Here is a 23,297-nt window from a genome sequence, read left to right as displayed (position 1 = left end):
AACCAAAGGAATCTGAGGCTCATCTAGAGACCATAGAGATTCTATTGAACCTCCTTATGCCATTCATGAGCTCTGATGAGTATTCTTCTTCTGAAGAGAATGAGGATGTCACTAAAGAGCAAGTTGCCAAGTTCCTTGGTGCAATCATGAAGCTGAATGCCAATTTATTTGGTAATAAGACTTGGGGAGATGAACCTCACCTATTCACCAATGAACTAAATGCATTGGATCAACTGAGATTATCTCAGAAGAAACAGGATCCTGGAAAGTTCCTAATACCTTGTACCATAGGCACCATGACCTTTGAGAAGGCTCTATGTGACCTTGGGTCAGGGATAAACCTCATGCCACTCTCTGTAATGGAGAAACTGAGAATCTTTGAGGTGCAAGCTGCCAGAATATCATTAGAGATGGCAGACAACTCAAGAAAATAGGCTTATGGCCTAGTAGAGGACGTGTTAGTAAAGGTTGAAGGCCTTTACATCCCTGCTGATTTCATAATCCTAGACACTGGGAAGGATGAGGATGAATCCATCATCCTTGGAAGACCCTTGCTGTGATTGATGTGGACAGAGGAGAGTTAGTCCTTCAACTAAATAAGGACAACCTTGTGTTTTAAACTCAAGAATCTCCTTCTGTAACCATGGAGAGGAAACATGAAAAGCTTCTCTCAGTACAGAGTCAACTAAAGCCCCCACAGTCAAACTCTAAGTTTGGTATTGGGAGGCCACAACCAAACTCTAAGTTTGGTGTTGAACTCCCATATCCAAACTCTAAGTTTGGTGTTGGGAGTCTATAAAATTGACCTGATCACCTGTGTGGCTCCATGAGAGCCCACTGTCAAGCTATTGACATTAAAGAAGCGCTTGTTGGGAGGCAACCTAATTTTTATTTATCTAATTTTATTTTTATTTTTATTGTTCTTTCATGTTTTATTAGGTTCATGATCATGTGGAGTCATAAAATAAATCAAAAAATTAAAAATAGAATAAAAAACAGCAGAAGAAAAATCACACCCTGGAGGAAGGACTCACTGGCGTTCAAACGCCAGTAAGGAGCATCTGGCTGGCGTTCAACGCCAGAACAGAGCATGGAGCTGGCGCTGAACACCAGAAACAAGCATGGAGCTGGCGTTCAACGCCAGAAATATGCTGCATATGGGCGTTGAATGCCCAGAACAAGCATCAATTCGGCGTTTAAACACCAGAATTGCATGCAAAGGCATTTTACATGCCTCAATGGTGCAGGGATGTAAATCCTTGACACCACAGGATCTGTGGACCTCACAGGATCACCTCAGGATCTGTGGACCCTACAGGATCCCCACATACCTCCACTCACCTTACCTCCTCATAATCCTATATCACCCTTTTCCAAGAACCCTTCCCACACCTCCCTCTCCTCCATATTTTCTCTTCTTCTTCTTCTTCTTCTTCTTCTTCTTCTATTCTTTCTTCTTTTGCTCAAGGGCGAGTAACATTCTAAGTTTGGTGTGGTAAAAGCATAGTTTTTTTTGTTTTTCCATAACCATTTATGGCACCTAAGGCCAGAGAAACCTCTAGAAAGAGGAAAGGGAAGACAAAAGCTTCCACCTCCGAGTCATAGGAGATGGAGAGATTCATCTCAAGGGTCTATAGCTCAGTGGTAGAACATTTGACTGCAAATCAAGAGATCCCTGAGATACTTCAGGGGATATATTTTCTTCCACACAATTATTGGGAGCAACTAAGGGAGGAGCAACAAAGACAAGGAAGAGACATAGAAGAGCTCAAGGACATCATTGGTTCCTCAAAAAGGAAATGCCACCATCACTAAGGTGGACTCATTCCTTGTTCTTAAATTTTCTGTTTTTCATTTTTTTATGCTAAATGTTTATCTATGTTTGTGTTTTTATTACATGATCATTAGTGTCTAAGTGTCTATGCCTTAAAGTAGTGAATATGAATCCATCACCTCTCTTAAATAAAAAATGTTTTAAAAACAAAAGAACAAGAAGTACATGGTTTCAAATTCATCCTTGAAACTAGTTTAATTATTTTGATGTGGTGGCAATACTTTTTGTTTTCTGAATGTATGCTTGAACAGTGCATATGTCTTTTGAAGTTGTTGTTTAAGAATGTTAAATATGTTGTCTCTTGAAAGAATGATGATAAGGAGAAATGTTATTTGATAATCTGAAAAATCATAAAATTGATTCTTGAAGCAAGAAAAAGCAGTGAATACAAAAGCTTGCAGAAAAAAAATAGCGAAAAAAAAAGAGAGAGAAAGAGAAAGAAAAAGCAAGCAGAAAAAGCCAAAAGCTCTTAAAACCAAAAGGCAAGAGCAAAAAGCCAATAGCCCTTAAAACCAAAAGGCAAGGGTAATAAAAAGGATCCCAAGGCTTTGAGCATCAATGGATAGGAGGGCCTAAAGGAATAAAATCCTAGTCTAAGCGGCTAAACCAAGTTGTCCCTAACCATGTGCTTGTGGCGTGAAGGTGTCAAGTGAAAACTTGAGACTGAGCGGTTAAAGTCAAGGTCCAAAGCAAAAGAAGAGTGTGCTTAAGAACCCTGAACACCTCTAATTGGGGACTTTAGCAAATCTGAGTCACAATCTGAAAAGGTTCACCCAATTATGTGTCTGTGGCATTTATGTATCCGGTGGTAATACTGGAAAACAAAGTGCTTAGGGCCACGTCCAAGACTCATAAAGTAGCTGTGTTCAAGAATCAACATACTGAACTAGGAAAATCAATAACACTATCTGAACTCTGAGTTCCTATAGATGCTAATCATTCTGAACTTCAATGGATAAAGTGAGATGCCAAAACTATTCAAGAGGCAAAAAGCTACAAGTCCCGCTCATCTGATTGGAGCTATGTTTCATTGATATTTTGGAATTTATAGTATATTCTCTTCTTTTTATTCTATTTGATTTTCAGTTGCTTGGGGACAAGCAACAATTTAAGTTTGGTGTTGTGACGAGCGGATAATTTATACGCTTTTTGGCATTGTTTTTAGTATGTTTTTAGTAGGATCTAGTTACTTTTAGGGATGTTTTTATTAGTTTTTATGTTAAATTCACATTTCTGGACTTTACTATGACTTTGTGTGTTTTTCTGTGATTTCAGGTATTTTCTGGCTGAAATTGAGGGACTTGAGCAAAAATCAGATTCAGAGGTTGAAGAAGGACTGCTGATGCTGTTGGATTCTGACCTCCCTGTACTCAAAGTGAATTTTCTGGAGCTACAAAACTTCAAATGGCGTGCTCTCAATGGCGTTGGAAAGTAGACATCCAGGGTTTTCCAGCAATATATAATAGTCCATACTTTGCCCGAGTTTAGATGACGCAAAAGGGCGTTGAACGCCAGTTCTATGTTGCAGTCTAGAGTTAAACGCCAGAAACACGTCACGAACCAGAGTTGAACGCCAAAAATACGTTACAACTTGGCGTTCAACTCCAAAAGAAGCCTCTACACGTGTAAACTTCAAGCTCAGTCCAAGCACACACCAAGTGGGCCCCGGAAGTGGATTTATGCATCAATTACTTACTTCTGTAAACCCTAGTAACTAGTTTAGTATAAATAGGACTTTTTACTATTGTATTTAGATTTTTGGATTATCTTTTGATCTATTGATCACGTTGGGGGCTGGCCATTCGGCCATGCCTGAACCTATCACTTATGTATTTTCAACGGTAGAGTTTCTACACACCATAGATTAAGGTGTGGAGCTCTGCTGTTCCTCAAAGATTAATGCAAAGTACTACTATTTTTCTATTCAATTCAACTTATTCCACTTCTAAGATATCCATTCGCACTTCAACATGAATGTGATGATCGTGACAGTCATCATCATTCCCTATGAACACGTGCCTGACAACCACTTCCGTTCTACCTTAGATTGAATGAGTATCTCTTGGATTCCTTAATCAGAATCTTTGTGGTATAAGTTAGAACCCATGGATGGCCATTCCTGAGATCCGGAAAGTCTAAACCTTGTCTGTGGTATTCCGAGTAGGATCTGGGAAGGGATGGCTGTGACGAGCTTCAAACTCGCGAGTGCTGGGCATAGTGACAGACGCAAAAGGATCACTGGATCCTATTCCAGTATGATCGAGAACCGACAGATGATTAGCCATGCAGTGACAGCGCATTGGACCATTTTCACTGAGAGGACAGGATGTAGCCATTGACAACGGTGATGCCTGACATACAGCTTGCCATGGAAAGGAGTAGGACTGGTTGGATGAAGACAGCAGGAAAGCAGAGGTTCAGAGGAACGAAAGTATCTCTATACGCTTATCTGAAATTCTCACCAATGAATTACATAAGTATCTCTATCCTATTTTATGTTTTATTTACTATTATTATTCGAAAATTCTACAACCATTTGAACCCGCCTAACTGAGAGTTACAAGGTGACCATAGCTTGCTTCAAGCCGACAATCTCTGTGGAATCGACCCTTACTCACGTAAGGTTTTATTACTTGGACGACCATTACCAGGGATCACAATTTCGTGCACCAGATACTCTGGACCTTATGTTTTAGTTTAAACAAATATTATGCATTTTGGTATTTTGTTCTTATCTGTTTTGCAGGTTCCCCCATTGATGACAAAAGGGGGAGAAAAGTTGAAAAAATTGAAAAACAGGGACTAAAATCAATTTGATTAATGATTACCCTTGTGCATGTGTTCCAATCTTATTTTCATGTTTTATGATATATGCTCTGGTTTATGCATTATCATGTTCTAATTTTGGCTGTGATATTTTGATTATGCTTTGATTTTTTTTCTAATCTGCCAATTGTTATGAAGAGTTGTTTTTATCCCAGAAAAACCTTCATAGATCATGAATTATTGTTTTATTTGGCAAAAGTTTTCTTGGCAGGAAAGTGTTTTTACAAGAATTAGTTTGTTCATTTTAAGTATGTTGAGTCTTGATTATATGTTGAAATGTACTTTGAAGGTACTCAAGCATGCTTTACTTTATTTATACTGAGCAGAAAATCATTAGTTGATAACAAATCAGATTGTGTTTATCATGTTACTTCTGCTCAAAAATCAAGCTGTTCAACATTGTTTAAAAATCCACATGTTGAATACATTGTGACTTTAAGCTTGATTTACGAATGTTACATGTAATGCTTCCTTTAATAAAATGGCACATATTAAGGGGGAGCTATGTAACAGATGGAAAGGAGGAGGATTCCAAACCTTCAAAGGGAGTACTCTTAATCCTTACTCTTTTCATTTCAATTTTTAATAATGTTTGTCATCAAGGGGAGATTGATGAGTTTGAAAAACTCCAAATTAATTTGATGATGATCAAACATTATTAAAATAATTAATCACAAAATTATTAATTTGAACTTTAATTCACATTTGTTAATAATAATTTTTTTTGCTTACAGATTTTATTTTGGGCCGAAAAATAACAAGTCCAATGTGAAGTTAAAATTCAGCCTTGTGAAAAAAAAGTTTTAAAATATGTGGCTGAAATTATTATTGTGAAAGTTGGGCCATATTTTATTGAACAAGCCCAAATTAATCTTTGCTACAAGACCATCAAGGCTTGGTCCAAAAAATTGAAAAAGGAAGAAAGCAATATTGCATGCTTTCCCATGGTTACCCACTCTCATCTTTGAATGGATTTCAAAATTCAATTAACTTGCATTAATAGCATTGAAAACATGAAAGAGAAAGTGGAAATTGATTTGATTGCCAGTATTACTATCACACGTTATAAGCAAAAGGGAAGTGGAAAATTAATTCATTTTTAATTTCATTCTTCAATTACATTGAAAGTTTTCTCTCTTCTCTCTCTTCTCTCTCATTGTTTCGGTCATGTCACAGAGAAGAAGAAGAAGAAGTAAGTTATCAGAGATGAGGCACTGTAGCAGTAAAGCTATATGCAAGCAAGATGTCATTGTGATGATGGAGTTAGCAGAAAGAAGATCTACAGTAGGGTGTGGCTGAGATCTTTGCCACTAATGGTAAGATGTAGTGAAGAAGTCTCAAGCTCTCTATACCCAAAAATGGAAGAGATCCAACTCAGTCACAGAAGAAGATTCTAGGAGTATGGCTCGTCTCTACTTTTGTTCATCCATCACAGGAGGTAGCTACTTTAGCTACGTGGGAAGAAGCAGAAGATAGAGCAGATGGAGCTGTCAAGCATCAAGGACTCATCAAGGGTCAGGAATTCTTCTTGGGGAGCAAGTTAAGATGGAAGGCCCGGATTGATGAAGCTTGGTAAGAAGGGATGAGGAAGAGGTAATTGCATGTTGGATTTTACATTCGGTTCTCTCTCTTCTCTCTCTGGCCGAACCAGTTTTGTGTTGAAGAAGAAGAAGATTAGCTCGGTTCAACCGTTTTAACCTTGGAGGCTTCCCCTTCTATAATAAGGGTGAACAGCCAAGGCTTGAAGTAAGGAGAATAGAGTGAAAGCACAGAGTTCTCATAGCTACCCAAACTAACAGAAGTTCTTCTCCTTCAATGTGTTTCATGTTGTATTTTTCTATTTAATTTTGTCTGTCTTAAGTCTCATAGAAAAAGACAAACAGTGAGGTTTGTATGAAAAAGCCGTAGAGCAGAAAAAGGCAGATTATACAAAATTAAAAAAAAAAGTCATAAATGTCCTAGAGGTCCTTTGTATATCTGTGTTGTGTTTCATGATTCTGTGAGAATCCCCTTGCAAGTTGGGCTAGCACTTACCAGTTGAAAGCTTGGTAGGTGACCAAGTCAAGTTCAGGATTGAGGATAGATTCTGGACTTGTCCCGAATAGGAAGGGTAGTTCCTAGCTAGGGAGAGTTGGTGTCTGTAATCAAGAAGATTATAGTGAAATTCCATTATTGTTGTGATGTAGACTGGATGTAGGCTGCATTGTATTTAGTAGCTGAACCAGGATACTTCTTGGGGTGATTCTCTCTCTCTCTCTTCTACTCAATTTCTGAATTTGTTCGCAGGAGACAAAATTGAAAAATATCTCCTTACTGGTTATGAGACAAAAAAATGTCTCTTGACTAGTGACGAGACAGAAAGTAGAAATATCTCCTAAAGCAGTTTAAAAGGAAAGCAAGAGTTACTCTGTGAAAAGGGGCTAAGATTCAACCCCCCTTCTCTTAGCCACTGATAAACTATCATATATATTCTATCACAAATTATTCTTCCAAAAATCTTATTTTCATCTTTTATATTTTAATCATTTTTTTCTAATCTTTTTATCATCGTATATCCCCTCCCCAAATTTTCATTGTGCCATCGATCCCTTCCTTACCAGCAGTCTCAGTGTTGTTGAGCTTCTTCTCCATCAGCAAATTGTCGGTTTAGAATGAAAATAACCATTCACATACTTAGTAAAATAAACATCCATCAATTTTATTATATCTACTTAAATTCAATCCAAATTAAATAAACATCCACTTTAGAATAAAAATAACTATTCACAAACCTAGTAAAATGAACATCCAGCAAATTTCATTATATCTACTTCAATCTAATCCAAATTAAATAAACATCCATTCGCATACCTAATAAAATGAACAACAATTTAAAGCGGTGATCTTAGAGTCCTGGACAATCTCTATACTTTCTCTTACACACTACTCTGTCTTGTGTTGCAATATTTGAGAAAAAACCCATGAATCCATTTCATCAAAAAGAAAAAATCAAAATAAAAATGTGGAAGCTTGTTGCTGTCGTTGATCAATAGGGTCGAAACACCAGCAAGAAAGTGCGGAGAAACCAGCAAAGAAGAAGCAAGTGTTCACCAAAGTGGCTGGGCAGGTAGGTGGGAGGCACGAGTGGAAGCTTATTGTTTGTGTTGACCAATGGCGTTGAATCAGCAACGGAAAACTGTGGAGAAATCAGTGAAGAAGAAGCCATTGTTCACCAAAGTGGATGGGCGGGTGGGCCGGTGGGTGGGAAGTGCGTTGGACCGAGCGCCGGAGGAGGAGGCGCATCGGGCTGACTGATGGAGGTGGAGGTGTGTGACGGGCGAAGGGAAGGACTGTCGGGATGAATGACAGTGTGAGTGGAGGAGGGAGAAGAGAGTTGAGATGGAATGGAAACGTGATGCGACAGTATATTAAGAGGAGGTTACATTGTCTAATCCTAATAATTTAAATTAAAAAATTGATTATTCTAAAAAATTGAGAATTTAATTTTAATAATTAATTTAATTTTTTTTTTAAACTGTTGTTTATATTGTTCAACATTTATATTGTTCACCTATATTTTTTCATACACATTTTAGCTGAAAATTATTTCACCTTGTGCTGCTCTAATTTGCAATTATTTACAGTAGAGAATAAGTTATATTTTAGATGCAAAGGAAGAATATGTCTAAAATGAACCTAGTATCTTTGTGTACATTAAATATATTACATTTTTATAAATGATTGAATTTTATTAAATAAAAATTAAAATTTATTATAAAAAAATATTAACAAATTATCATAAATATAAAATACATTAATATATACATATATATTAATATATAATATTTTAAATAATAAATATAATTTTTATTTTCAAATAAATAAGTATAAAATATATAAATATACAAAATATAAATATTTTTTTATTCATGATCAATTATTAGGATAAATTACATGAATAAAATGATTGTTCCACAATACTACATAGATATCCTAAATTAAATTGTGTTATATGCCTGTTTTGTTTGCAACTCTATGTAATCGAATCAAATAAGTATGATTTAAACTCTTTCAATATAAATTGAATAAAATGAATTCAGTTTAGTAAGATCGGTAGTAAATCAAAACAATTAGATTCGACTTATTATAATAGACTTTTTTACCCATGCATCTTATAGTAAATCAAAATAAATGAATTCGATTTACAAGAGAGAAAGCTCTAGGTAAATCGAATCAAATAGATTCGAATTACTTCAAAATGCAAACAACATAAATTGACACCAATTAATTCGATTTAGTGTTGGTATACTCTATTAAAAGATTCGAATTAGCTTGATTTGAATTACAGCTACAATTTCCTTCTCCCCCAAAACCCCATACGAGAGAGAATTCTAAGATCACAATACGAAAAGGTTCAAAACTACAGATATAGAGGATGATTCAAATCGTATATATCTATCGATTGGATGAAATCGTACCATATTACTGATAGCATCAACGAAGACGTGAGTAACTGAAATCTCTTTTCTTTAAGTTAGATTAGAAATGTTAGCAATATTTAGTGACTTAGAGTATTTGATTATAAATGTTAGTTAGAGTAGTGAATAAAAATTTTGTTAAAATTTTTAAATTAGAAATACCAGTAATATTATTGATTTAAGATTGTTTTTAATTAGAGTATTTTTTTAATTAAAAATGTTAGTGCTGGGTGCATATGGATTTAGTGGAGAATTGAGTTTTACGAATAAGGTTAGAATAGCATTGATGAGCGGATAATTTATACGCTTTTTGTCATTGCTTTTAGTATGTTTTTAGTAGAATCTGGTTACTTTTAGGGATGTTTTTATTAGTTTTTATGTTAAATTCACATTTCTGAACTTTACTATGAGTTTGTGTGTTTTTCTGTGATTTCAGATATTTTCTGGCTGAAATTGAGGGACTTGAGCAAAAATCAGATTCAGAGGTTGAAGAAGGACTGCTGATGCTGTTGGATTCTGACCTCCCTGCACTCAAAATGGATTTTCTAGAGCTACAGAACTCAAAATGGCGCGCTTCCAATTGCGTTGGAAAGTAGTCATCCAGGGCTTTCCAGCAATATATAATAGTCCATACTTTGCCTAAGTTTAGATGACGCAAAATGGCGTTCAACGCCAGCTCTCTGCCCAATTTTGGCGTCCAGCGCCAGAAACAAGTTGCAAAGTGGAGTTCAACGCCCAAACTGGCACAAAAGCTGGCGTTCAACTCCAAGAATGACCTCTCCACGTGTAGACTTCAACCTCAGCCCAAGCACACACCAAGTGGGCCCCGGAAGTGGATTTATGCATCAATTACTTACTTCTGTAAACCCTAGTAACTAGTTTAGTATAAATAGGACTTCTTACTATTGTATTATCAATCTTTGATCAGTTGTATGCTATTTTAGATCACGTTTGGGGCTGGCCATTCGGCCATGCCTGGACCTTTCACTTATGTATTTTCAACGGTAGAGTTTCTACACTCCATAGATTAAGGTGTGGAGCTCTGCTGTTCCTCAAAGATTAATGCAAAGTACTACTGTTTCTCTATTCAATTCATCTTATTTCGCTTCTAAGATATTCGTTTGCACTTCAATCTGAATGTGATGAACGTGACAATCATCATCATTCCCTATGAACGCGTGCCTGACAACCACTTCCGTTCTACCTTAGATTGAATGAGTATCTCTTAGATCTCTTAATCAGAATCTTCGTGGTATAAGCTAGATTGATGGCGGCATTCATGAGAGTCCGGAAAGTCTAAACCTTGTCTGTGGTATTCCGAGTAGGACTCTGGGATTGAATGACTGTGACGTACTTCAAACTCGCGATTGCTGGGCGTAGTGACAGACGCAAAAGGAGGGTGAATCCTATTCCAGCATGATCGAGAATCTCAGATGATTAGCCGTGCTGTGACAGAGCATTTGGACCATTTTCACAAGAGGATGGGATGTAGCCATTGACAACGGTGATGCCCTTACATAAAGCCAGCCATGGAAAGGAGTAAGACTGATTGGATGAAGACAGCAGGAAAGCAGAGATTCAGAGGAACGAAAGCATCTCTATGCACTTATCTGAAATTCTCACCAATGATTCACATAAGTATTTCTATCCTTCTTTTATTATTAATTTTCGAAAACACCATAATTATTTTATATCCGCCTGACTGAGATTTACAAGGTGACCATAGCTTGCTTCATACCAACAATCTCCGTGGGATCGACCCTTACTCACATAAGGTTTATTACTTGGACGACCCAGTGCACTTGCTGGTTAGTTGTATCGAAGTTGTGACAAATTATGAATTGAGATTAGAGCACCAAGTTTTTGGAGCCATTACCAGAGATCACAATTTCGTGCACCAAGTTTTTGGCACCGTTGCCGGGGATTGTTCGAGTTTGGACAACTGACGGTTCATCTTGTTGCTCAGATTAGGTAATTTTCTTTTTGTTTCCTTTTCAAAAATTTTTCAAAAATCTTTCAAAAAATTTCTTCTTTGTTTTCGAAAAAAAAAATTTAAAATAAATGTTTTCAAAAATATATTTTTCTTCAAAATTTTTAAGAATGAATTCTAGAGTTTCATGAAGCATGTTGAAGCATGCTGGCTATAAAACCATGTCTAAATTCTTTTAGACAGAGGTTTTGGCTTAAAATTGAATGAATTACTCCCATATTTATGCTAAAGCTTGACTGGCTATTAAGCCATGTCTAACCCTCAGATTGGAGCTTTAGACTAAGAATTGAAGATTCCTGGAATTCATATTAAAAATTTTGAAATCCTTATTTTTCTTTTTCAAATAATTTTTGAAAAATCCAAAAAAATTAGAAAATCATAAAAATAAAAAATATTTCATGTTTCTTGTTTGAGTCTTGAGTCAAGTTGAAAGCTTGGTGTCAATTGCATACTCATCTTGCATTTTTTGAAAATTGCATTCATGCATTGCATTCATAGTGTTCTTCATGATCTTCAAGTTGTTCTTGATAAATCTTCTTGTTTGATCTTGATGTTTTCGTGTTTTGCATCTTTTCTTGTTTTACATGTGCATTTTTGCATCCATAGAGTCTAAACATGAAAGATTCTAAGTTTGGTGTCTTGCATGTTTTCTTTGCATATACAAATTTTCAAAAATAAGTTCTTGATGTTCATCTTGATCTTCAAAGTGTTCTTGGTGTTCATCTTGACATTCATAGCATTCTTGCATGCATTCATTGTTTTGATCTAAAATTTCCATGCATTGAGCATTTTTAGTGTTTTTCTCTCTCATCATAAAAATTTAAAAAAATCAAAAAAAATATCTTTCCCTTTTTCTCTCTTAAAATTTCGAAAATTAGATTTGACTTTTTCAAAAATTTTTAAAATTTAGTTATTTTTTATGAGTCAAATCAAATTTTCAATTTAAAAATCTTATCTTTTTCAAAATCTTTTTCAAAAATCAAATATTTTTCATTTTTCTTAGTTATTTTCGAAAATTACAAAAATATTTTTCAAAAATCTTTTTCTTAATTTTATCTCATAATTTTCGAAAATAGCATCATCAATTAATGTTTTGATTCAAAGATTTTAAGTTTGTTACTTGCTTGTTAAGAAAGATTCAAACTTTGAGTTCTAGAATCATATTTTGTGATTTCTTGTGAATCAAGTCATTAATTATGATTTTAAAAATCAAATCTTTTTCAAAACTAATTTCAATCATATCTCTTTAAAAATATCTTCTTATCTTATCTTTTTCAAAAATTTGATTTCAAAATATCTTTTCTAACTTCCTATCTTCTTATCTTTTCAAAATTGATTTTCAAATTTGTTTCAACTAACTAACTAACTTTTTGTTTGTTTCTTATCTTTTTCAAAACTACCTAACTAACTCTTTCTCTCTCTAATTTTCGAAAATATCTCCCTCTTTTTCAAAATTTCTTTTTAACTAACTAATTATTTTAATTTTTGATTTTAAAATTTTCGAAAATTACTAACCTTTTTTCAAAAACTATTTTCGAAAATCACTAACTCTTTTTCAAAAATCATTTTCGAAAACCCTCTTTCTCTCTCATCTCCTTCTATTTTATTTATTTATTTACTAACATCTCTTCCTCACTTACCAAAAAAATTTGAACCCCTCTCTCTCTCTCTGTGTTCGAATTTTTTCTTCTTCTTTTCTTCTACTCACACAGGGACCTCTATACCATGGTAAAAAGGACCCCTATTATTATTATTATTATTCTGTCCCTCTTTTTCATATGAGCAGGATCAAGGACAAGAATATTCTTATTGAAGCAGATCCAGAACCTGAAAGGACTCTGAAGAGAAAACTAAGAGAAGCTAAATTACAACAATCCAGCAAGCACCTTTCAAAAATTTTCGAACAAGAAGAGGAGATGGCAGCCGAAAATAATAATAATGCAAGGAGGATGCTTGGTGACTTTACTGCACCTAATTCCAATTTACATGGAAGAAGCATCTCCATCCCTACCATTGGAGCAAACAATTTTGAGCTGAAACCTCAGCTAGTTTCTCTGATGCAGCAGAACTGCAAGTTTCATGGACTTCCATCTGAAGATCCTTTTCAGTTTTTAACTGAATTCTTGCAGATATGTGATACTGTTAAGACTAATGGAGTAGATCCTGAAGTCTACAGGCTCATGCTTTTCCCTTTTGCTGTAAGAGACAGAGCCAGAGTGTGGTTGGACTCTCAACCCAAAGATAGCCTGAACTCTTGGGATAAGCTGGTCACGGCTTTCTTAGCCAAGTTCTTTCCTCCTCAAAAGCTGAGCAAGCTTAGAGTGGATGTTCAGACCTTCAGACAGAAGGAAGGTGAATCCATCTATGAAGCTTGGGAAAGATACAAGCAGCTGACCAAAAAGTGTCCTTCTGACATGCTTTCAGAATGGACCATCCTGGATATATTCTATGATGGTTTATCTGAGCTATCAAAGATGTCATTGGATACTGCAGGTGGATCCATTCACCTAAAGAAAACGCCTGAAGAAGCTCAAGAACTCATTGACATGGTTGCTAATAACCAGTTCATGTACACTTCTGAGAGGAATCCTGTGAATAATGGGATGCCTATGAAGAAGGGAGTTCTTGAAATTGATACTCTGAATGCCATATTGGCTCAGAACAAAATATTGACTCAGCAAGTCAATATGATTTCTCAGAGTCTGAATGGAATGCAAGCTGCATCCAACAATACTCAAGAGGCATCTTCTGAAGAAGAAGCTTATGATCCTGAGAACCCTGCAATAGCAGAGGTGAATTACTTAGGTGAACCTTATGGAAACACCTATAATCCATCATGGAGAAATCATCTAAATCTCTCATGGAAGGATCAGCAAAAGCCTCAACAAGGCTTTAATAATGGTGGAAGAAACAGGTTTAACAATAATAAACCTTTTCCATCATCCACTTAGCAACAGACAGAGAACTCTAAACAAAATACCTCTAATTTAGCAAACTTAGTCTCTGATCTGTCCAAGGCCACTGTAAGTTTCATGAATGAAACAAGGTCTTTCATTAGAAATTTGGAAGCACAAGTGGGCCAGCTGAGTAAAAGGATCACTGAAATCCCTCCTAGTACTCTCCCAAGCAATACAGAAGAAAATCCAAAAGGAGAGTGCAAGGCCATTGAATTGATCACCATGGCCGAACCTGTAAGGGAAGGAGAGGACGTGAATCCCAAAGAGGAAGACCTCCTGGGACGTCCAGTGATCAATAAGGAGCTTTCCTCTGAGGAATCAAAGGAATCAGAGACTCATTTAGAGACCAAAGAGATTCCATTGAACCTCCTTATGCCATTCATGAGCTCTGATGAGTATTCCTCTTCTGAAGAGAATGAGAATGTTATTGAAGAGCAAGCTGCCAAGTTCCTTGGTGCAATCATGAAGCTGAATGCCAAACTATTTGGCATTGAAACTTGGGAAGATGAACCTCCCTTGTTCACCAATGAACTAAGTGATCTGGATCAACTGACATTGCCTCAGAAGAAACAGGATCCTGGAAAGTTCTTAATACCTTGTACCATAGGCACCATGATCTTTAAGGCTATGTGTGACCTTTGTTCAGGGATAAACCTCATGCCCCTCTCTGTAATAGAGAAATTGGGAATCTTTGGGGTGCAAGCTACTAAAATCTCATTAGAGATGGCAGACAATTCAAGAAAACAGGCTTATGGACAAGTAGAGGACGTGTTAGTAAAGGTTGAAGGCCTTTACATCCCTACTGATTTCATAGTCCTAGATACTGGGAAGGATGAGGATGAATCCATCATCCTAGGAAGACCTTTCCTAGCCACAGCAAGAGCTGTGATTGATGTGGACAAAGGAGAATTGATCCTTCAAATAAATAAGGACAACCTTGTGTTTACAACTCAAGGATCTCTCTCTGCATCCATAGAGAGGAAGCATAAAGAGCTTCTCTCAAAGCAGAGTCAAACAAAGCCCCCACAGTCAAACTCTAAGTTTGGTATTGGGAGGCCACAACCAAACTCTAAGTTTGGTGTCAAACCCCCATATCCAAACTCTAAGTCTGGTGTTGGGAGGTCTCAACAAAGCTCTGCACATCTGTGAGGCTCCATGAGATCCCACTGTCAAGCTATTGAAATTAAAGAAGCGCTTGTTGGGAGGCAACCCAATGTTTATTTATCTAATTTTCATTGTTTTTCATATTTTATTAGGTTCATGATCATGTGGAGTCACAAAATAAATCAAAAAAATTGAAAACAGAATCAAAAACAGCAGAAAAAAAATCACACCCTGGAGGAAGACCTTACTGGCGTTTAAACGCCAGTAAGAAGCATGTTTTGGGCATTCAACGCCAGAACAGAGCATGGTTCTGGCGCTGAACGCCAGAAATGCACCCTGGAGAAGAGCTGGCACTGAACGCCCAGAACAAGCATGGTTCTGGCGTTCAACGCCAGAAATGGGCAACAAATGGGCGTTCAACGCCCAGAACAAGCACCAATCTGGCGCTGAACGCCCAGAGTTGTGTGCAAGGACATTTTGCATGCCCAATCTGGTGCAAGGTTGTAAATCCTTGAACACCTCAGGATCTGTGGACCCCACAGGATCTTCACCTACCTCCACTCACTTCTTCTCACCCCTCTTTCACACAATCCCATAAACACTCTTCCCCAAAACTCTTCACCAATCACCTCAATCTCCCTTCCCTATCACCACTTCACCACTCACATCCATCCACTCTTCCCCATAAACCTACCTCATAAACTCCACCTACCTTCAAAATTCAAAATCAATTTCCCACCCAAACCCACCCTATATGGCCGAACCTTACCCCCCCTCCCTTCCCTATATAAAGCCCTCCATTCTTCCTCATTTTCACACAACACAAACCTCTCTTCCCCTTCCTGGCCGAATACACCTCTCCCTCCTCTCCTCCATATTCTTTTCTTCTTCTTCATCTATTCTTTCTTCTCTTGCTCGAGGACGAGCAATATTCTAAGTTTGGTGTGGTAAAAGCATAAGCTTTTTGTTTTTCCATTACCATTGATGGCACCTAAGACCGGAGAATCCTCTAGAAAACGGAAAGGGAAGACAAAAGCTTCCACCTCCGAGTCATGGGAGATGGAAAGGTTCATCTCCAAAGCCCATCAAGACCACTTCTATGATGTTGTGGTCAAGAAGAAGGTGATCCATGAGGTCCCTTTTAAACTCAAGAGAAATGAGTATCCGGAGATCCGACATGAAATCCAAAGAAGAGGTTGGGAAGTTCTAACAAACCCCATCCAACAAGTCGGCATCCTAATGGTTCAAGAGTTCTATGCCAATGCATGGATCACTAGGAACCATGATCAAAGTAAGAACCCGAATTCAAAGAATTATCTCACCATGGTTCGGGGGAAATACTTAAATTTTAGTCCGAAAAACGTGAGGTTGGCGTTTAACTTGCCCATGATGCAAGGAGATGCACGCCCCTACACTAGAAGGGTCAACTTTAATCAAAGGTTGGACCAAGTCCTCATGGACATATGTGTGGAAGGAGCTCAATGGAAGATTGACTCCAAAGGCAACCCGGTTCAACTAAGAAGACTGGACCTCAAGCCTGTAGCTAGAGGATGGTTGGAGTTCATCCAACGCTCTATCATCCCCACTAGCAACCGATCTGAAGTTACTGTGGATCGGGCCATCATGATCCATAGCATCATGATTGGGGAGAAAGTAGAAGTTCATGAAGTCATCTCCCTTGAACTCTACAAAATAGCCGAAAAGCCCTCTCCTGGGGCAAGGCTAGCTTTCCCTCATCTTTTTTGCCATCTATGTTACTCAGCTGGAGCTTTCATAGAAGGCGACATTCCCATTGAGGAAGAGAAGCCCATCACTAAGAAAAGGATGGAGCAAGCAAGAGAGCCCATTCATGGATCTCAAGAGACGCATGAAGCTCATCACCATGAGATCCCGGAGATGCCTCAAATGCATTTTCCTCCATAAAACTATTGGGAGCAAATCAACAACTCCCTAGGAGAATTAAGTTCCAACATGGGACAATTAAGGGTGGAACATCAAGAGCACTCCATCATCCTTCATGAAATCAAAGAAGATCAAAAAGAAATGAGGGAGGAGCAACAAAGACAAGGAAGAGACATAGAAGAGCTCAAGGACATCATTGGTTCCTCAAGAAGAAAATGCCACCATCACTAAGGTGGACTCATTCCTTGTTCTTACATTCTCTGTTTTCGTTTTCTCTATGTTAAAGTGCTTATCTATGTTTGTGCCTTCATTACATGATCATTAGTAGTTAGTAACTTTGTCTTAAAGTTATGAATGTCCTATGAATCCATCACCTCTCTTAAATGAAAAAATGTTTTAATTCAAAAGAACAAGAAGTACATGAGTTTCGAATTTATCCTTGAACTTAGTTTAATTATATTGATGTAGTGACAATGCTTCTTGTTTTCTGAATGAATGCTTGAACAGTGCATATATATTTTGAAGTTGTTGTTCATGAATGTTAAATATGTTGGCTCTTGAAAGAATGATGACAAGATGACATGTTATTTGATAATCTGAAAAATCATAAAAATGATTCTTGAAGCAAGAAAAAGCAGCAAAGAACAAAGCTTGCAGAAAAAAAAATATAAGCGAAAAAAAATAGAAAGAAAAAGAAAAAGCAAGCAGAAAAAGCCAAAAGCTCTTAAAACCAAGAGGCAAGAGCAAAAAGCCAGTAACCCTTAAAACCAAAAGGCAAGGGTAATAAAAAGGATCTCAAGGCTTTGAGCATCAGTGGATAGGAGGGCCTAAAGGAATAAAATCCTGGCCTAAGCGGCTAAACCAAGCTGTCCCTAACCATGTGCTTGTGGCGTGTAGGTGTCAAGTGAAAACTTGAGACTGAGCGGTTAAAGTCAAGGTCCAAAGCAAAAAAAGAGTGTGCTTAAGAACCCTGTACACCTCTAATTAGGACTTTAGCAAAGCTGAGTCACAATCTGAAAAGGTTCACCCAGTTATGTGTCTGTGGCATTTATGTATCCGGTGGTAATACTGGAAAACAAAGTGCTTAGGGCCACGGCCAAGACTCATAAAATAGCTGTGTTCAAGAATCATCATACTAAACTAGGAGAATCAATAACACTATCTGAACTCTGAGTTCCTATAGATGCCAATCATTCTGAACCTCAATGGATAAAGTGAGATGCCAAAACTATTCAAGAGGCAAAAAGCTACAAGTCCCGCTCATCTGATTGGAGCTATGTTTCATTGATAGTTTGGAATTTATAGTATATTCTCTTCTTTTTATCCTATTTGATTTTCAGTTGCTTGGGGACAAGCAACAATTTAAGTTTGGTGTTGTTATGAGCGGATAATTTATACGCTTTTTGGCATTGTTTTTAGTATGTTTTTAGTAGAATCTTGTTACTTTTAGGGATATTTTCATTAGTTTTTATGTTAAATTAACATTTCTAGACTTTACTATGAGTTTGTGTGTTTTTCTATGATTTCAGGTATTTTCTGGCTGAAATTGAGGGACTTGAGCAAAAATCAGATTCAGAGGTTGAAGAAGGACTGCTGATGCTGTTGGATTCTGACCTCACTGCACTCAAAATGAATTTTGTGGAGCTACAGAACTCAAAATGGCGCGCTTCCAATTGCGTTGGAAAGTAGACATCCAGGGATTTCCAGAAATATATAATAGTCCATACTTTTCCCAAGTTTAGATAACGCAAACTGGCATTCAACGCCAGCTCTCTGCCCAATTCTGGCATCCAGCGCCAGAAACAAGTTGCAAAGTGGAGTTCAACGCCCAAACTGGCACAAAAACTGGCGTTCAACTCCAAGAATGACCTCTCCACGTTGATCGAGAACCTCAGATGATTAGCCGTGCTGTGACAGAGGATTTGGACCATTTTCACAAGAGGATGGGATGTAGCCATTGACAACGGTGATGCCCTTACATAAAGCCAGCCATGGAAAGGAGTAAGACTGATTGGATGAAGACAGCAGGAAAGCAGAGGTTCAGAGGAACGAAAGTATCTCTATGCACTTATCTGAAATTCTCACCAATGATTCACATAAGTATTTCTATCCTTCTTTTATTATTAATTTTCAAAAACACCATAATTATTTTATATCCGCCTGACTGAGATTTACAAGGTGACCATAGCTTGTTTCATACCAACAATCTCCGTGGGATCGACCCTTACTCACGTAAGGTTTATTACTTGGACGACCCAGTGCACTTGCTGGTTAGTTGTATCGAAGTTGTGATAAATTATGAATTGAGATTAGAGCACCAAGTTTTTGGAGCCATTACCAGAGATCACAATTTCGTACACCAAGCATGTACGGTGGAAACACCATGATTGAAGCATATATGTTGTAGTTCGGATTTGATATTTATTGTCATCACTTTTGCTAAGAAGTATTCAATATATTATAAGATTATAATTTTGGCTATTTTTTTTCAATGAAACATGCATAATTAAAATTTTTTTAATGTAGTTATTTGTTAATTTTATTATGGTTTTTAGTAATTTTTTTTTACCATTATACAGCTAACCCGATCTTTATCAGCATGAGGAGATAATATAGTATGTCTTTGGATGACCAAATCATATCATACCTACAGATGGTCGGATTATACCATTTTGCAAGGCTCAACGACCATTGATTTAGGTTGGACGAGCTGCTAGTTAGCACTTTTATTGGGAGATGGCATTCAAAGACGCATACTTTTCATATATCATTCGACGAGTACACTATTACATTACAAGATATGACGTACCAATTATGCTTTTCGGTTGACGGTAACTATGTTAGTAGATGTCTGACGGACTTCGAGACGTATATCAAGGATAGTGATCGTTGATTTTCTAGTAATCTATAATCTTGGCACCTCTATAGGGCTAACAGAGCTCAACATGTACTCTATTTTGATGTCGTCCCAAATCTAAGGCTGTCACAGTCATATTTGGAGTGGTGATATGAACATGGACGGAAGTTCTTATCGCAGGAGCTCTTCTTCGATGATGCCAAAGCAGTTTTAATTCTGGCAGAAATTGCACAGAGAGGTGCAAGATAGACACCTCTCATAGAGCAGGTGTCTGATGTTTCAGACAGGCGTCGTATTGAGAGGAGGGATCACAAATCTTTTTGAAAGGAAAGAGCTCAACACAATATAGTAGAGCAGATAAACAAAACTAACAAACAATTTAAAAGAAACATAGTAACATTAAAAGAAGCCCATTTGTCATCTCCGGTATTGCCAACAACAACTAAAGGGGTCTACACCTCTCCACCTGTTGTGGCTCAACACAGTTATGTGAGTGATTTCTTCAACACCTTTGCTTTTATACTGAAATATCCTTCTATTTCTCTCCAGCCAGATGTTCTAAACGATCACACAGAAGCATCTCAGTCGTTGCTCTCTATCCTCTCTCCTCCTAGGCCCCTCTATCCAACCCAGAAAATGTTCTCTCATTGATCCTGAAATAGACCATTATTGTCCAATCATTGCTAACCAAGCACTCCACACCTGTCAAGCAAATTCACAGCATAGAAATAAGTGGTGCACGTGTTCTGCATACTTATTGCATAGAACACAGACGTTATCGTCCTGGTTAATGATCCCCAAGCGGCTTAACCATTCTTTTGTATTCACTCTACCTAGCAGGACAAACCAAGCAAATAGTTCTACTCTAGGTGGAACTAACCATTTCCAGATGGTCTTTGTAAAGTTGTAGCTTGTCACCTCCTCGAGGAGAATCGCCTCCTACAAAACCTGAACAAATGAGTTAGTTGTATAAACTCCTTGTCTATCATATTTCCATACTACCCTATCTTCTCTGTTAACTACTAGTTGCACAGGTCTCAAAGCCTCATGTAATTGACCAAGTAGTCCCAACTCCCATTGAAAGATCTCTCTCCTCCATTGGAAGTTTCAAATCTAGTCTAACCCATTCCAAAACCCACAATTCCCTATAACAGATCCATATTGGTTTGAAACAGAGAAAAGCCTGGGAAACCGCTCTTTTAGAGGCCCACAAAGCAACCAAATATCCTCTCAGAACCGCGTACGCCGCCCATCACCTATCTCCATAGACAAGCCTGTAACCATCTTAGCCCTTATATGGTCATTCATTATTTGCAGCTGGCAGATATCCTTCCACGGTCCTCCTCTAGTAGGTATCATCTGTGTTGATAGCATCTCATGAGGATTCAGATTATAGCAGGAACAAACCACCTTCTTCCACAACGAGCAATCCTCCTTAGCAAATCGCCACCACCATTTAAACAACATAGCTGTGTTACAAACCATAGCATCCCCAACTCCCAGCCCGCCTAGTTTTTTCGGGGCCTGCACCACTTCCCATTTGACTAATGCCATTTCATTACCACCATCATCCTTGCTCCACAAGAACCTTCTTTGCAGTGAGATCAATTTCTCAGCAACAGCTTTTGGTAGCTTAAACAAACTCAAATAATACACAAGCAGACTATTTAAGACTGATTTAATAAGAACCACCTTTCCAGCCTTCTTATTAAGAACTTTAGCTTTCCACATAATGAGTTTCTCCTCGACTTTATCTATTATAGACTTTCAGGTCTTCATTAACCTCGAATTTGCACCTAAGGGTATACCCAGGTATTTGACTGGAAGGGACTCACTCTTACACCCCAACAACTGGCACATATTCTAAATCCACTGTTCTTCACAATTTATCGGAATCAAGCTCGACTTGTCAAAATTAATACTGAGACCTGACATCAACTCAAAGCATCTCAATAGCCGCTTGTAATTCTTGATAGTGTCCTCCTCTGGTGGGCAGAACAGAATCGTGTCATCAGCAAACTGGAGATGTGACAGCACTATACTATCTCTCCCAATTAACAAAGGTGATATACGCCCACTCCTGACTGCCTCTCCCACCAACCGATGTAGAACATCCACAACCAGTACAAATAAGAACGGAGAAAGCAGATCACCTTGTCTCAGTCCTCTTTCCATCTTGAACGGCTTGGAAGACGACCCATTTATCAGAACCGACATAGATGCTGTGGAGACACACTCCATAACCCACGATCTCCATCTATGGCCAAACCCCATCTTTTGCAATACTATGTCTACAAAACTCCACTTGATTCTATCATATGCCTTTTGGAAATCTAGCTTGATTAATGCCGCCTCCTTTTTTCTTCGTTTAAGCCAGTTTACCGTTTCACATGCGATAAGTGCCCCATCATGTATTTTCCTGCCCCTTACAAATGTACTCTGTATTTTCCCTACTAATGCTAGCATCACTGATCTCATCCTCCTGACCAAAACCTTGGAGATAACCTTGTAAACGCACCCTACCATGCTGATAGGTCGCAGATCTTTAATCTCCTTTGCCCCAATGAACTTGGGTGCTAACGCCACCCAAGTGATGTTAGAGTCTGTCACAATTTGAAAGAGAATATACAAAAATATAAACAAACTTAAATGCAAAATTTTTTTCCAACGAAAACAATTTTAAAAATTGAATTCACTTGTTCAATTTTGTTGATGAACTTTGTCTATCTTGTTTCGCAGTTCGAAGCACTTGAGTTGTCAATGATAAAAATAATTTTGATGTGTCTTGCATTTATGTAGTTTTAACATTAATATCTTGCCAAATCTTAAGAGTGAAATATAAAAATAACAAATATACTTCTCTTTTTATGTTATACAATTTTTTTTGTCAAACCAAATAATTTTATATGCAGTCTGTTCAAGTCAGCATTTTCATGTATTATATATAATATTTAAAATCAATTAAATTTTTGCAAATGTTTTGATAAAAAAGTTATATCATATAATAATTTTTTAAAGAAAATAATCAGTTAATAAGTTTTTAATAAAATAAACTAATTATTTTTCAAATAATATTCAATGAAATTTAATTATTTTATATTTTTATATTACAATTTAAAATATTATATAATAATTAATTTTAATAAATAAAAAATAATTCATACTTTGTGTATTTATATATTTTATATTTATTTATTTATGTATTAGTGTATTATATATTTATTATAGTTCATCAATACTCTTCTTTTATAATAATTTTTTATTTTTTTAATGAAATTTAAATAATTTATAAAAACATATTTGATGCCGGGACGTCGCTTGGGTCACCAATCTTGGCGAGGTTAACAACCCCACTATGGTGAAAATAGCC

General features: G+C 37.0%; 1 non-coding gene across 1 annotated transcript; it reads right to left on the bottom strand.

Annotated features, from left to right (window-relative positions):
- Positions 1 to 13,419: 13,419 nt before the first annotated feature.
- Positions 13,420 to 13,527, bottom strand: LOC112781429 (small nucleolar RNA R71). Its single transcript, XR_003192206.1, has one exon. It is a non-coding gene; the product is annotated as a small nucleolar RNA R71 (small nucleolar RNA).
- Between the last annotated feature and the right edge of the window lie 9,770 nt (positions 13,528 to 23,297).

Source organism: Arachis hypogaea, chromosome 19, assembly GCF_003086295.3.
Source record: "Arachis hypogaea cultivar Tifrunner chromosome 19, arahy.Tifrunner.gnm2.J5K5, whole genome shotgun sequence".
In the NCBI taxonomy this organism is placed as follows: Eukaryota; Viridiplantae; Streptophyta; class Magnoliopsida; order Fabales; family Fabaceae; genus Arachis; species Arachis hypogaea.
Note: the sequence above shows the minus strand (reverse complement) of the source record. Positions and strands in the feature narration are given on the sequence as shown.